Here is a 13,547-nt window from a genome sequence, read left to right as displayed (position 1 = left end):
AATATCTGAGCAGGAATGCCTAAGTGTCCACATCTCATTTAACAATCTGACACTCTAAAGAACTGGGAAGAAAGTGTGATGAACCATTGGCATAAAATGAATGAGCAATAAAGAGGAAAAGGGCCATTTCTAGGTAGCTTTGTGAAAATGGTATACATGGTTTTGAAAACCCAGTTCCACCTTCATGGACATACTTAAGCCCATAATCAAGACATGGAATGGTATTTTCTCAACCACATCATGTTTTCTTAATGTATTTTAGGCAAACTAACCCACAGAGGAAGAGCTCCATCAATATTAGCTGCACAAGAGTGTAAGAGGTGGTTTGCTGGTGTGGGAAGAACAGAAGACTTAGTAAAGTTGTCTGTAGACAGTTTTGCCTCAGTGTGTCTACATTCAGGGGGAGAGGAGGAAGGAAAAAAGGGAAGGAAGGAGGGAGTTAAGAAAGGAGGCAAAGAGGCAGAGTGACTGGACGGTGGGGAAGGGGGCTGGCAGGAGAGGAGAGGATAAAGAAGGAAGGAAGGAAAGAGTAAAGAAAAGAGGGAGGGAGAGGATGAGGGGAAAGAGGAAGAGAGTAAGAAAGAGAAAGAACTGTTGATTTGGACCAGTGGATAAGTGCACCAGTAAAAAACGGGGGCAGCCAGAGGTGGCACAGCAGTTACTGAGACTTTTCATCATGGCATCTTTGACGAGTGGTATGAGATCTGTGTAAAATCTCTATTGGGCCGGCGCCGTGGCTCAACAGGCTAATCCTCTGCCTAGCGGCACCGGCACACCAGGTTCTAGTCCCGGTCGGGACACCGGATTCTGTCCCAGTTGCCCCTCTTCCAGGCCAGCTCTCTGCTATGGCCCGGGAAGGCAGTGGAGGATGGCCCAAGTGCTTGGGCCCTGCACCCCATGGGAGACCAGGAGAAGCACCTGGCTCCTGCCTTTGGATCAGCGCGATGCACCGGCCGCAGCACACCGGCCGTGGCGGCCATCGGAGGGTGAACCAACAGCCAAGGAAGACCTTTCTCTCTGTCTCTCTCTCACTGTCCACTCTGCCTGTAAAAAAAAAAAAAAAATCTCTATTGAGGGTAGAAGAATCTGGAACACTTGTGGAGGGGGCTGGTGGAACATTCTCACTTGCTGGAGTGGCTGTTGTATGCAAGAGGGAACTTACTTGATCCTGTCAGAGGTGGGAGGCTCTGCAGCCATTAAGCTGCCTTGTGCAGCATACCCTCTCTGTGGTCCCATGGGGATTCCTCAGTCCCAGCAGCCAGGCTGTCAGGGTGGGCGGGAGATAGGCAGGCAGTGAGTCTTGGAGCCAACGTCTCCTCTAGGAAGGGTTGACCAACTTGAGTCAGAACAAATGCAGACCTTTCAGACAATGTGCAAGCCCACCTGTTCACACGCACACTTACACACACAATAGCTCAGGTACACCAGGGCACCTAAAAATGTTCACAGGAAACATGTATCAGGATAAAATTATGCATAGTTCTCAAAATTTTTGCACCCGAACATTTAAATCCTGTTTTCCATAAACTTCTTAAAGTACTATTGTACATATCCTGACTCACATACACTCACATGCAGAGTCTCATGCACACATAGATACTCAGTCCACACCCTCACATACAAAACTCTGACATGGCATTGTCATGTACATTCACACCTGTATGCTCACACATGCAAATACATCACACTTTGTCTCTGAAATTCTCGCCTGCACATACAATCATACACTCACACCCAAGTGTGTATACACACACATAATGGCATATGTAGTTCTCACAGCTGTGCACTTTTGCACACACACATACATACACCCAACCACACTCCCATGCACTCAGACCTACGCAGGTGAATTCTCCTGAACAGGCTACTCACTCTCAAGCCTCAGGAACCAGTTTCCTTCCTTACACGGAACTCCCAGGATGTGCCTCATAAATGCACACTGCTCACCTCCCACAGAAAATTCCTCTGGGCTGAAGCGTGCCTCTGGGACGTGTCAGGCTACCTGCACCATTCAGGTTGTCTCCTTCCTGCCAGAAAAATCTTGAAGAACCAGGTTGGGCAAATGCATTGAAACTCTGGAAAGGGTTGGGGGAAGGGCCCCAATGTCGTCAATAACAGAGCATTTGTGTGGCTTCTATTATTCCCCCGCTTTTGTATTATTCAGAAATCTATACATTGTGTTTGCCTTTTGTGTCCAGCTTCCAACAAACCTCCTTTTGTCCCTGTCACAAAGGCCAATAAACTCTGTGTGGCAAATAAGTTCCAGGGGCTGCTGGGCATCATGAGTAATTGTAATTCAGTCTATATCCTTGAGACTATGAACTGATATCAGGAGACAATAGCAGAGAGGGAGCCCATTGAGCCAAGGGAGCCCCAGCTAGCCCCCCAGGGGCCAAGAGGGACAACAAGGAGCCTATTGATGGTGGCAGTTCCAGCCCAGAGCCTGAGCAGGGGGAGCGGGTGGCCTGGCCACATTGCCCAGCTCCACTGCTGCTTTTGTCCATCTGACAGTGCAAGCTAACACGTTAGAAGTCGTTCTGTTTATTTCTTTGTGACTTTATGGAGGTATAATAGAGAAATGAAAATTGCCTGTGTTCAAGGTGTACAGCATGATTTTGGTGTGCAGAAGTATTATCATCACAGTCAAATGAACACCATCCACATGCCCCGTTTGCATGTGTGTGTTGCTGCAGGGGAGGAAGCTGGTAAGGACACTTAAAATCTGTTCTGTTATCAAATTTCCAGGAAACAATACAATATCATCAATGAAGTTCATAATGCTGTACATTAGCTCTCACAACTTATTGATCTTATGACTGAAAGGTCATGTCTTTTGAGCCACATCTCCCACATTCCTTACCCTAGAATTAATTCTGTGTAGGTTGCTCAGAAGCTAGGAGAGGAAAAGGGTGATGAGGAGAGACAGACAGACAGACAGACAGACTTTCCCAACCCCCTATCCAGCCCCTGTGCATTAACCCAGACCTGCTCTGCTGTGGCTCCTTAGATCTTAGATGTGGGGCCATGAGTCATGCTAAACGATAATGGATATTAAATGATAGGGAGGGGAGAACTGATCGATGCCCATCTCACTTACTAAAACACATCACTTCTACCTGGCTTCTTTCTGCCTCGGCACAGGGAGTATGGCTCCTCCTGGGACACCTGTTCAAGTAGGAGAGAATGGTCTTTGCAGCTGGCCAGATATCCAGTGCTGGATTTCTGGAGGGAGCAGATCATTCTCACAGAGGCAAATATCACCTGCTTATTTATTGCACAAACATTTACCATGTGTTTTCTGAATGCCAGCAATGAGAAAGGTACCAGAAGAGGAGCAGAGAGTGAGCCAGTGAAAGGTCTTACCCTTTCAAAAATCAAAATAGCATTTTTTTCATCTATTATTTAACTGTTTTAAAATCAAGCAAATGTTAAGATGACTTTTTTTGGTCACAAAACATCCTTGAACACCGAAGTTTTGCACATCTATTTAAATGCACAGAGCTAGGAACAATCTGGGTTTCTGAATGGAAACCCAAGTTGGATTATATTCGTTTTGATATCACTACTGATTAAAGTGTACCTCCAACAAAGCAGTCATTAGCATATCTTCATTCCTGTATAAAGTTCATTATTTTAGTTTTTATTTCCCTAACTACTCATTAGGCTTTTCTGTCACTCACATTCCTGCTCAGGATAGGGAGAATGGAGTAGACTTAACCTGATTTTTCACTGAAGACCACGAAGGTCAGCAGGTGATACCTGCTTCCTGGGAGGGATGCCAGAGGCTGTGACTTTTAAAGTGGCTTCCTTGCATCAAGCAAGTTTTTAATTGTGAAAACTTTTTGCAACAGAACACCAAAACATGTTCAAGTTTTAAAAGCATATCCATTTTAAACAACAACTTTCATAGTCTTCATTGTGTGATTTCAGCTGAATTGGCTTAGGGGAGAGAGGATGCCCTGAAGACCAGCAGTCTCTATGCTGGTCCTATGAAGGTGGAATGGCCTGTTTTATTTGGAGCCTGCAGGAGGCTCCCAGGGGAGGTGACCTGAACAGACACGCACCAGCATCCTTTGTGTCAAGTCTCTGGGGGAAAACATCAGGAGTAGGAAGGATTTGAGAAAGAGTTGGGGTTGGCTGTTCCAGAGTGGAGGGAAGTCAGCGAGGCTGCAGTGCACGGATGGGGAGAGTGTGGATGGTGGGAGATGACCTGTAGGGGTGAGGAATGAGATCGGGGAGGGGCTTACCATCTCTGTGGTCCCTAATGGATAGATGACAGAGGTCCATGTTCTAGTTTTACCCTCTACAACTCCTTGTCCACATGGCCACAGATGTGCTGCCTAAATTCCTGAGCTCCACTTTGTGTCTAACCTGCATCACCACCTTCCCAGAGGGTTCATGAACCAAGTCCATAAAAGACCGTTACTGGCTTAAGCTCAAGAAGAAGTTACATGCAATGTCTACTGATCCTGAAAACTCTTCTTATTAAATTGCAAAATAGGGTGGCAATATTGCCTGCCTCCCATATTCCTCTCATGGCAGCCAAAATGTTATAAAGAGCAGAAATCCTAGGACTAAGGTGACCGTTGTGAGTCCTCATTGTTTTCTCCACCTGCTCTCTGGATACAAAGTGATGAGAAAAGACTTAATGAGAAAACTTTAGTGATATGAGGTGGGAGTGTGTGCCAGGTGCTGGGGTGCACCAAGGAAGGCACCAAATCAATTGGAAAAGGAGAGGGAATGCTCCTTGGAATAGGTGCCAGTGGATCAGAGAGGGAAGATTCCAGTGGGTATGAATCAGGCAGTCAGAGGGGGAAACAGTGTAGGCTCCATGTCTGACATGTTCAGAGGCAACAAGGTACCCATTCCTACAGGCTTCTGTGCTACATGGTCAGCTGGAACATAGACAGAGACAGAGGTGGTGCTGTGATGTGGGCATGACATGAGTGTTCCCCAAGGGTCCTTTGTGATTGGAGGCTTGGTCTACAGGGTGCTATTGATGGATGGTGGTGGAAACTCGGAGAGGCAGGGCTTAGTGGGAGGTCCTCAGGTCGCTGGGATGTGCTCTCAGAACATAAGCCCTGTGAGATTGCCTGCTAGTTCTCATGAGAGGTCCTGACTTTGACTCTACCGTTCCACTCTCTGCCTCTGCTTCTTTCAAGGAGAGAAACTTCCAAGTCCAGTTTCATTAACCAGGGCCCATCAAAGAGTTTTATGATATGAAATAATAAACTTCTCTTTCTGCTTAAGCCAATTGGAACTTGGGCTTTTGATACCACCCAAAGGATCCTTATACAAGCCAGGGTAAATAGGAGGCTTTGCAGAGCAGAGAAACAATTCTACACTCAAGTGTGACCACTCAGGGCTCCTGAGCCCTCGGCTGGCACTCTCAGAAATCATCAACCAGCTAATCCAATTTCCAAAAATTAATTACATAGAATAGTCTGTCAAATAGATGGGCATGGTATGTGATTCTTTGTTTCTGGCATTTAAAAATTGCATCACGTATCTCTCTCCTGAATTACTGCAATTTGTTCCTAGCCCCAGGGGCTTCAAATCTTGCCCACCTATTGCCCCCATCCCCTGCATTCACACTTTAGCCAAATGAATTTCCTAATATGCAAATCAGACAAGGCATCACTCCTCTGCCAAACGACCTCAGGAGAAAATACCAAGTCCTTCTCATGGGTTATAGGCATTCCCTAACATGCCCTCACTTCTTTCCAGCCTCTTCTCTTACGAATGCTCCCCAGTGTCCTTTCCCCTAAACCACCCAGTCACAATGAAATAACGTACAGTTTCTGGAACACACCAGGCTTTCCCACCTGGATCCATAAACATTGTATCAGCTGCAATGAACCATCCATTTGGGAACCTTCTTCCCTCACCCTCTCCTTCATCTACTCAGCTCTCACTTGCTTCTCGGGTCTTCCCTGTGATGTCACTTCCTCTGAGGAACCTCGAATAGGAGCCCTTCCTTTGGATGCTAGAAAACCTTTTCCTGGCAAAGATGTTAGATGTCACCCAGCTCGTGTCCTCTTTTCCTGGGATCATGTCTAGCCTAAATTTCCTGGACTCCTTAGCAACTTGATGGGCAGTGCAAAGATGTTTTGGCCAACAGACAAAGTGGTGAGCATTGGGAAACAAAATACAAACCCTGTGACTGCTGTCTCCACTATTTGTAAGGGAAGATGGTTTATAAACAAGGAATTAAGTAAAATAATCTCAGGTAATATTATATTCTGTAAAGAAATTCAGACTTCCCAGGATACCTGCAGACCACATGGAAGCAAAGACTCTTGGCATTATGACACTCAGAAAACCTGTTTTATCTGTCAGTGCAGCAAAACTTAAGGAAAATGTAGCCAATTGGCATAATTTTAATCCAGGTTTTAATGCAGGTTTTACCACTGCAAATCATATCACCAACCTAAAAATGAGTTTATTGAATAAAGAAAAGATAGAATTAGAGAGCAGCAGCCCAGCTTCCAGTGAAAATGAAGAAAAGATGAATCTGGAACAAAATAAGGAGCAGTTCTATGAGGAACTGCAGGACACCTTGGCAGGTTTGGGCAAAATACAGGTGAAAATGGAAAAGCTGTCTTCAGCTACCAAGGAAATTTGTGAACAAGAAAATTACCGTTATGAGGAGCCGTAGACTACTCCCTCTGTTTCTCACATGGCCAACAGCCCATTTCTACAAGGTTTCCCGCAAGCTCTCTGATACGTACGGGCAGGAGCTGTTCCTGAAGCGCACCCTGGCTGAAGAGCTGGCACACACCGCACACTGCGACCTCACCCTGAGCTACTTGTCAGTGTCGCTGCACCAGCCTCACGTGACAGCAAGCTGCATCTGGAAAGCATGCTGCTCAAAATGGAATATCGAGCACTGTGACCTCCCAGTGGCTTTGCGTGAGCTCCATCTCTAGGCTTCAGGCTGCTGGCTTCTTCCACGTCTGTACAGGTGGCCGGTCCCCTGTGAGGGCCCACTGCCATGTCGCAGCAATGGTGCCTTGGCTCTGGTGCAGCCACATACCAGCTTTCTGCAGGTCCTCCCCGCTGGGTCATTCTACCCACTTCTCACAGCCTCTCCATGCACGCCTGCCTCTCCTGCAGCTGCCTTTCGTGTGGCGCCCCCTGCCACTTGCCCTCTTGTGAATCTGGCACGCATACAAATGCTTCTGAGTTCCTGAACAGAATGATTGAGTGGCCTGGTTTTTGTAAATTAGATATGCTTTATATGTTACATTTATATAATTTACATAGTTTATGCTTCCCGCATCCCAGAGTGGGACCAGTGTGAGTCCCAGCTGCTCCACTTTTGATCCAGTTTCCTGCTAATATGCCTGAGAAAGCTCCAAAAGGTGGCCAAGGGACTTGGGCCTCTGCCATTCATGTGGGAAACCCTGATGGCATTCTAGGCTCCTGGCATCAGCCTGGGCCTGACCCTACCCTGGCCTTTACTGCCACTCAGGGAGTAAATAAGCAGATGGAAGATCTCCTCCCCCCGCCCCCCACTCTACCATCACTCTTCTGTCAAATAAATAAGTAATTATATCTTAAAAAAATTCAGAGTAATAGCTTACAGGACAAAGAAGTAGCAGAAGAAGTGGTATAGCCCTTAGCTATAGCAGCAAGAGGAACCATTTTTGGAGTGACAGCAGGTACTCTGAGAGATGAGTAATGGCATTGTGTTCCCGACTTCAGATGCATATTAATTCCAACATGTAGGAAGCCTGAAAATACGTATGATTAGTTCATTCCCACTGAGATTTTTATTCCATTGGCCCAAGTTGAGTCCCCAGGCATTTTATATCTAGATCCTCATTTGATTCTAACCTGCAGTTCAAGTTTACTATGCACTGATAGAACAGACCACCTCTCCTAACAGAAACAGAGCAGCTCAGATGTCTTTATGAAGAAACAGACTCAGAATCCAAGAGGAGGAAGGGGGTACTGAGATGCTAGATGGCAATAGGAGCAGGAAGAGTGAGGGGGAACCATCCAGAAGTCATGCAGCAGAGTCATGGCTCTGAATGTCACTCTGCTTGCAGGGGATGTCACCAGAACAGTGTCCCAGACTAGATCTGACGTACAGCTTTAAAATATCCTGCCCATGGAAACAGTAGGGTGAAGGTGTTGTGGCAGGGAATCCAGGAGGCCAGGGTGGATGGGAGCTTGTACCAGAGTGAGGAAAGGAAGATGCTGGAAAAACTGGGTGGCTGGTCTTCTCTGGGCATAGAATCCTGGATGGAAGGTGGGAGGAAAAGTGAGAATGAAGAAGACGTCTAGGATTTTAGGTCTGAGCAATGGGGTGGATTACAGTGCCACTAACACAGATGGAAGACATCGGCAGAGGAATGCTCTGGAAGTGGTGACGGCGGATTGGGAGAAGAAGTAGTTAACGAAAAGTTCTGTTTTGGATGTATTATGTTTCAGATTCCTAGTAGATGTTGATGTGTAGAAGCCCAGGAATATGATAGGTAGATAATCCATGAGGCAAAAGAAAAGATGGAATTGGAGCTACGAATGAGAGGAACATTGTGTAGAGATGGCGTTGAAAAGCTGGGTGCTTTTAGAAGTAGGCGGGCAGTTACATCAAGTGAAATGGAGCTACTGTCTCAAAGTCATTCAGGAAAATGATCCCTGGGATTGGCAAGGTGTATATCTTTGGTGGCCTTCATAAAAGCAGTGTGAGTGACATGCAAAAAATGGACATTGAGCAAGTTAATCACGTGGGCATGGACGACTCTGCAGTTTCTTGAATGTTAAAAGGACTAGGAAATCTTGAGATATGATTATTGTTTATAGCCTTTGTACTCTTGAAGAATAGTGGTTTTTCAATGTACTACTTGTTGAATTCTATATTTAGTAGAGGATTAAGCTAGTGATTATAAAGAAAATGGAAAATAGGTTGTTGTAAATTTTTTTAAAGATTTACCTGATTATTTGAAAGGCAGAGTTACAGAGAAGGAGAAGGAGGAGAGAGGAGAGAGGAGAGAGGAGAGAGGAGAGAGAGAGAGAGAGAGAGAGAGAGATACAATGCACTGGTTTACTCCCTGAGTTGCCACAACAGCCCTGGCTGGGCCAGGTCAAAGCCAGCAGCCAGCAGCTTCTTATGGGTCTCCCACATGGGTGCAGAGTCACAAGCACTTGGGAAATCCTCTGCTGCTTTCCCAGGCACATTAGTAGGGGAGCTGGATTGGAAGTAGAGCACCTGGGACTTGAACCAGTGCCCAAATAGGATGCCAGCACCGCAGGCCATTGCTTAACCTGCTATGCCACAGTGCAGGCCCCCATTGTAAATATTATAAGAAAAAAGTAAGAAAAGGAGAAGGAGAAGGGTAGGAGTGAGGGATGGAGGGCGGGAATGGTGGGAAATATCATTATGCTCTTAAACTGTATATATGAAATACATGAAGTTTGTTCCCTTTTTATAAATGAAGAATTTTAAAGGAGAATGAGCTATAAATGAATGAATGCATCTATGAATGGATGGGTGGATGACTTATCCAACTGCTAAGCCGTAGGTGAAGCAGAAAGGTAGTTTCTTTTTTTTTTTTAAAGATTTATTTATTTATTTGAAAGTCAGAGTTACAGAGAGAGAGAGGCAGAGAGAGAGAGAGGTCTTCCATCCGCTGGTTCACTTCCCAAATGGCCACAACAGCCGGAGCTGTGCCGATCTGAAGCCAGGAGCCAGGAGCTGCTTCTCAGTCTCCGACGTGGGTGCAGGAGCCCAAGGACTTGGGCCAATTTCTGTTGGTTTCTCAGGCCATAGCAGAGAGCTGGATTGGAAGAGGAGCAACCAGGATGAGAACCAGTGCCCTTATGGGATGCTGGCGCTTCAGGCCAGGGCGTTAACCCACTGTACCACAGCATTGGCCCCAAAGGTAGTTTCTTGATGGTGTGCCTGTGGTACAAACAATCCTCCAGTCTTGTGGCCTCCACACAGTTTTGGCATTGGCTTATCAAAGAGCCATTTCTCAATACCCTCATGGAAAAAACAGCCATAAATTTCCCATTCAGTACTGGAGACATTTCCAGGTGTTTCCTGGATGATCCAGGTGGACTTTGGAAAGTACTTACTTCCCAGGGAGGCTTGGTACTTTCCTTGTGGACATCAGACTGGTGAATTTAGTTTCAGTTCTAGCCATACATATACTAGCACACTGTGATTGATTTTAGGAGCAAAAACAGACTTGATATCAGTGTTGTTCGCAGCAGGCCTTATTTTTTTTCTGCATAATTTTTTTCTTTTCTTTTTGCTTAAGAGAAAAGCAGGAAGAAACCCAAGGGGGAAAATAGGCAAACAAAACAAAACACGTTCCTATATCTTGCATTATCCTGAAGCAAATATCAAATAAGATGTTCTATCCTACAATCTATTATTTTGATGTAATTCTGAGTGTTTCACTTGCCTGTGCCTGAATAATGTTCTTTGAAGGCTGCCTCATCAATAACTGTTCTAGTGAAGTTTCACAGGCTTAGAATAATGAATAACAATTAGGGGTGTTTAAAAAGCAATATTTTTTCCTGCAATTTTGAAATTGATTTATGAATTTAGGGATCCTCTGATTTCATCAAATAAGTGGTTTCTTCAATTTAGTTCTTCTGCCAATCTGAGAAAAGCCCCCTGAAAGCTGGCAGGCTCATGGACTTTTCTTGCCAGTTTATTGATTTTTATAAAAAAAGAAACTTTTGACATTTAGCAAAATTTGTCTATGTGCAAGAAAAAAGTCCAGAGTCATTTTCACCTAGGTAATTATTACATGGGAACCATTTCTCAAGCAGTTTGGTGTTCTCATCACCTAAACCCAGCTCTCTTAAGAGTATTTTTCTAAGGAATTTGATAAGGATTTTAATAAATATTTCTCAAAAATTTATGAAAATAGGTCCAGTGTGTATTTCCGCGTTATTAGAAAGCAATACACAGGTAAACAAATGATCGAGCATTGATAAGAGAATGTGATTCTTAGCGTAAGAAGTAAACTTGAGGCAGGTATTTAGAGGATAAGGTGTCAGTTAAAACACCCACATCTCAAATTGGAGTGCCTGGACTCAATTTACAGCTGCTTATTCCAGCTTCCTGCTAATGTGAACCCCAGGAGGCAGTGGTGATGGTGCAAGTAATTTATCCCTGCCACCACAAGGGAGACCTGGAATGCTTTGCTGGATCCTGGGTTCAGCTTTGGCCCAGGCCTAGCAGTGTGTGTTTCTTTCTCTCTCTCTTTCTCTCTGAAATATAAAAAGAAAAAAAAAAAACAACTAAGTTTCCCTCAAACTTTTCTTCTTCCCTTGTCCCACTTTTTCAATCATCAGTAAGCTGTCTCCTTTTGTTGTCCATCTTTTTTTGATGTTATTACATCTCATAGCTGCAAACAAATAAGGAAGCAAGATGTGCCATCCTATGTGGCTAGTACATCAGGAAGAATTAGAAGTGTGGTTAGATTTGGCTTCTCATTTCATCTCCAGAATTGAAACAAAACACCACCTGTGAAGACTTTCTTGATAAATTTTTACATACTTCAGTTATTTATTTTAATATACAATGACTATCTTCCATTGACTTAAAAATTCATCCAACAAGTATTTATTGGGTATTGATAATGCTCCAAGAGTCAAAATAGGTCCTGTGTAAAGGTAAGAAAATGCACCAGATACTTTACTGCTCCATAGAATCCACAAGTTAGACTCTAGCACAGTTAGACTAGTTAAAAGGGAAAAATAAAATAATAAAGATAGAATCTGACTCATCTCCTTTGTACTCGTTATGACACAGAGACAAATTTATTTTCAATAAGATCTATTATAATAAAGATAGAGCATTTCTCCCCTTTTACTTTGGCCTAGATGTTTCTTCCCTGATGCGTCCACATGATGCTTCTTAATTGGCTTGACTCTTTAATCAATAGTGTTAGACCACAAGATCCACACAACATCTGAAGCGTTTTTTGGAGAATAGAACTGCAAAGAAGTAACTTCCAAATCTGGACTTTTCTGTGGACTGAGCTTCTGACTATAGTCACAGGCCCTGTTGAGCTACATGGGTGCAGCCACAGGCTTAGTCTGCATGCACCAAGCGACGTCCTGACTAAAATGAGACCCAGTTGCTTTCTCAGGACTGTCTTACACAGAGAAGAAGTTTTCAACACGCAAAAGTCATTTATGTTATCTAGGATTCTTCACCTTTGTATTCATTACCTTTGTTAATGCTGATAGAATCATGGTCTAACTTCCATCCTCCTATTGAAAATTTTAAGTCTTTATCTCTAGTGTCACTCTTGAGCTGCTCTATAGATCTGGGTGTTAGACTATATAACTTCAACAACACCCCCTCCTGGCTATTCTGCAAGCATTTAAAATTAAGTCCTGAGAAGTAGCTTGTTGGCACATGGATTCAGGTAGACCCCAGATCTACCTCTCTAGCCTGGGAATTTACAACTGTGGCTTCATATAACAGTGCCTGGATTAGATTAAATTAGTCTGAGGTGAGACTTCATATCTATTTCTTTACATGTTCTGCAGGCAGTTCTAACAAGTAGATCTCAACCTTGTCTGTTTTGAGTATCCCAGTGTGCATCCTATACCCTGCATTGACTACATCAGAACCCTTTATTGTTGGACTCAAGCACCAGTATTTTTTTAAAAACCCCAGTGATTGCAGTGCCCAGATAAAATGGAGGGACTTTGCCCAAACCATGCTGCTGCTTATGTTGGTAAGGGTTTAACCCAACTGAGCCTCAGTCTGCTAATCTCTGAATAGATACTAGTCTTCAGCCCTGTCTTAGAAAATATGTTTAGAATTATGTGAAGTAATTTATAAGGAATATTTCATGGTGTTTAGCACATAGTAAATATTTTATCAATAAAACTATCATTGTCAGCTTGACTGCCATAACAGAACACCATAGACTGGACAGCTTTAGCATAGATCATTATTTTCTCATAGTGCTGCAGACTGCAAGACTGAGATCAGAGGCCAGCATAGTTGGCTTCTGGTGAAGGCTCAGTTCCGAGGCTGCAGATGGCCACCTTCTTGCTGTATCGTTACATGCTAGAGAGGAAGAAAGGACTTTTTTTTCTCTTTCTTTACTAGGGCCACAGTTCTGTGATGTGAGGGCCTATCCTTTATGAACTTGTTTAAGTAAAAGCCCTATCTCAAGATAGAGCCACCTTGTGGATTAGGGCTTCAACCTGGTGAATTTTAGGATGACACAATTCAACCCATAGCAATTATCATCATCATTATTATTATCCATCTCCAAAACCCTATCGGTAGTGTTACTGGATTTTCCCAGTATGTTCTTGGTTTTAGCACTTAAAGTCCCACATACTGGAAATTCCCATTGCTTTAAATGCCAAATCCATTTGCTCAGCTATCCAAGCCAGAATCCATAGCCAGCCGGTAGTCTTTCCACACATCAACTTTCTACATCTAGTCAATAATTATTTTCTGCTGTTGATCATTTGTACCTAATCAATCATCAACCCAAGAAATTCTTTCACACAGTTTCTTATATCTCCATTCCAATTCTGTTGGTTATTTG

At 44.0% G+C, this 13,547-nt stretch overlaps 1 pseudogene; it reads left to right on the top strand.

Moving 5' to 3' along the window:
• Positions 1–6,283: 6,283 nt before the first annotated feature.
• On the top strand, positions 6,284–6,895 carry LOC133748858 (cyclin-dependent kinase 2-interacting protein-like; annotated as a pseudogene).
• Positions 6,896–13,547: the final 6,652 nt, after the last annotated feature.

This window comes from Lepus europaeus, chromosome 19, assembly GCF_033115175.1.
Source record: "Lepus europaeus isolate LE1 chromosome 19, mLepTim1.pri, whole genome shotgun sequence".
Classification (NCBI taxonomy): domain Eukaryota; kingdom Metazoa; phylum Chordata; class Mammalia; order Lagomorpha; family Leporidae; genus Lepus; species Lepus europaeus.
This window is presented reverse-complemented; position numbering and strand designations above follow the sequence as displayed.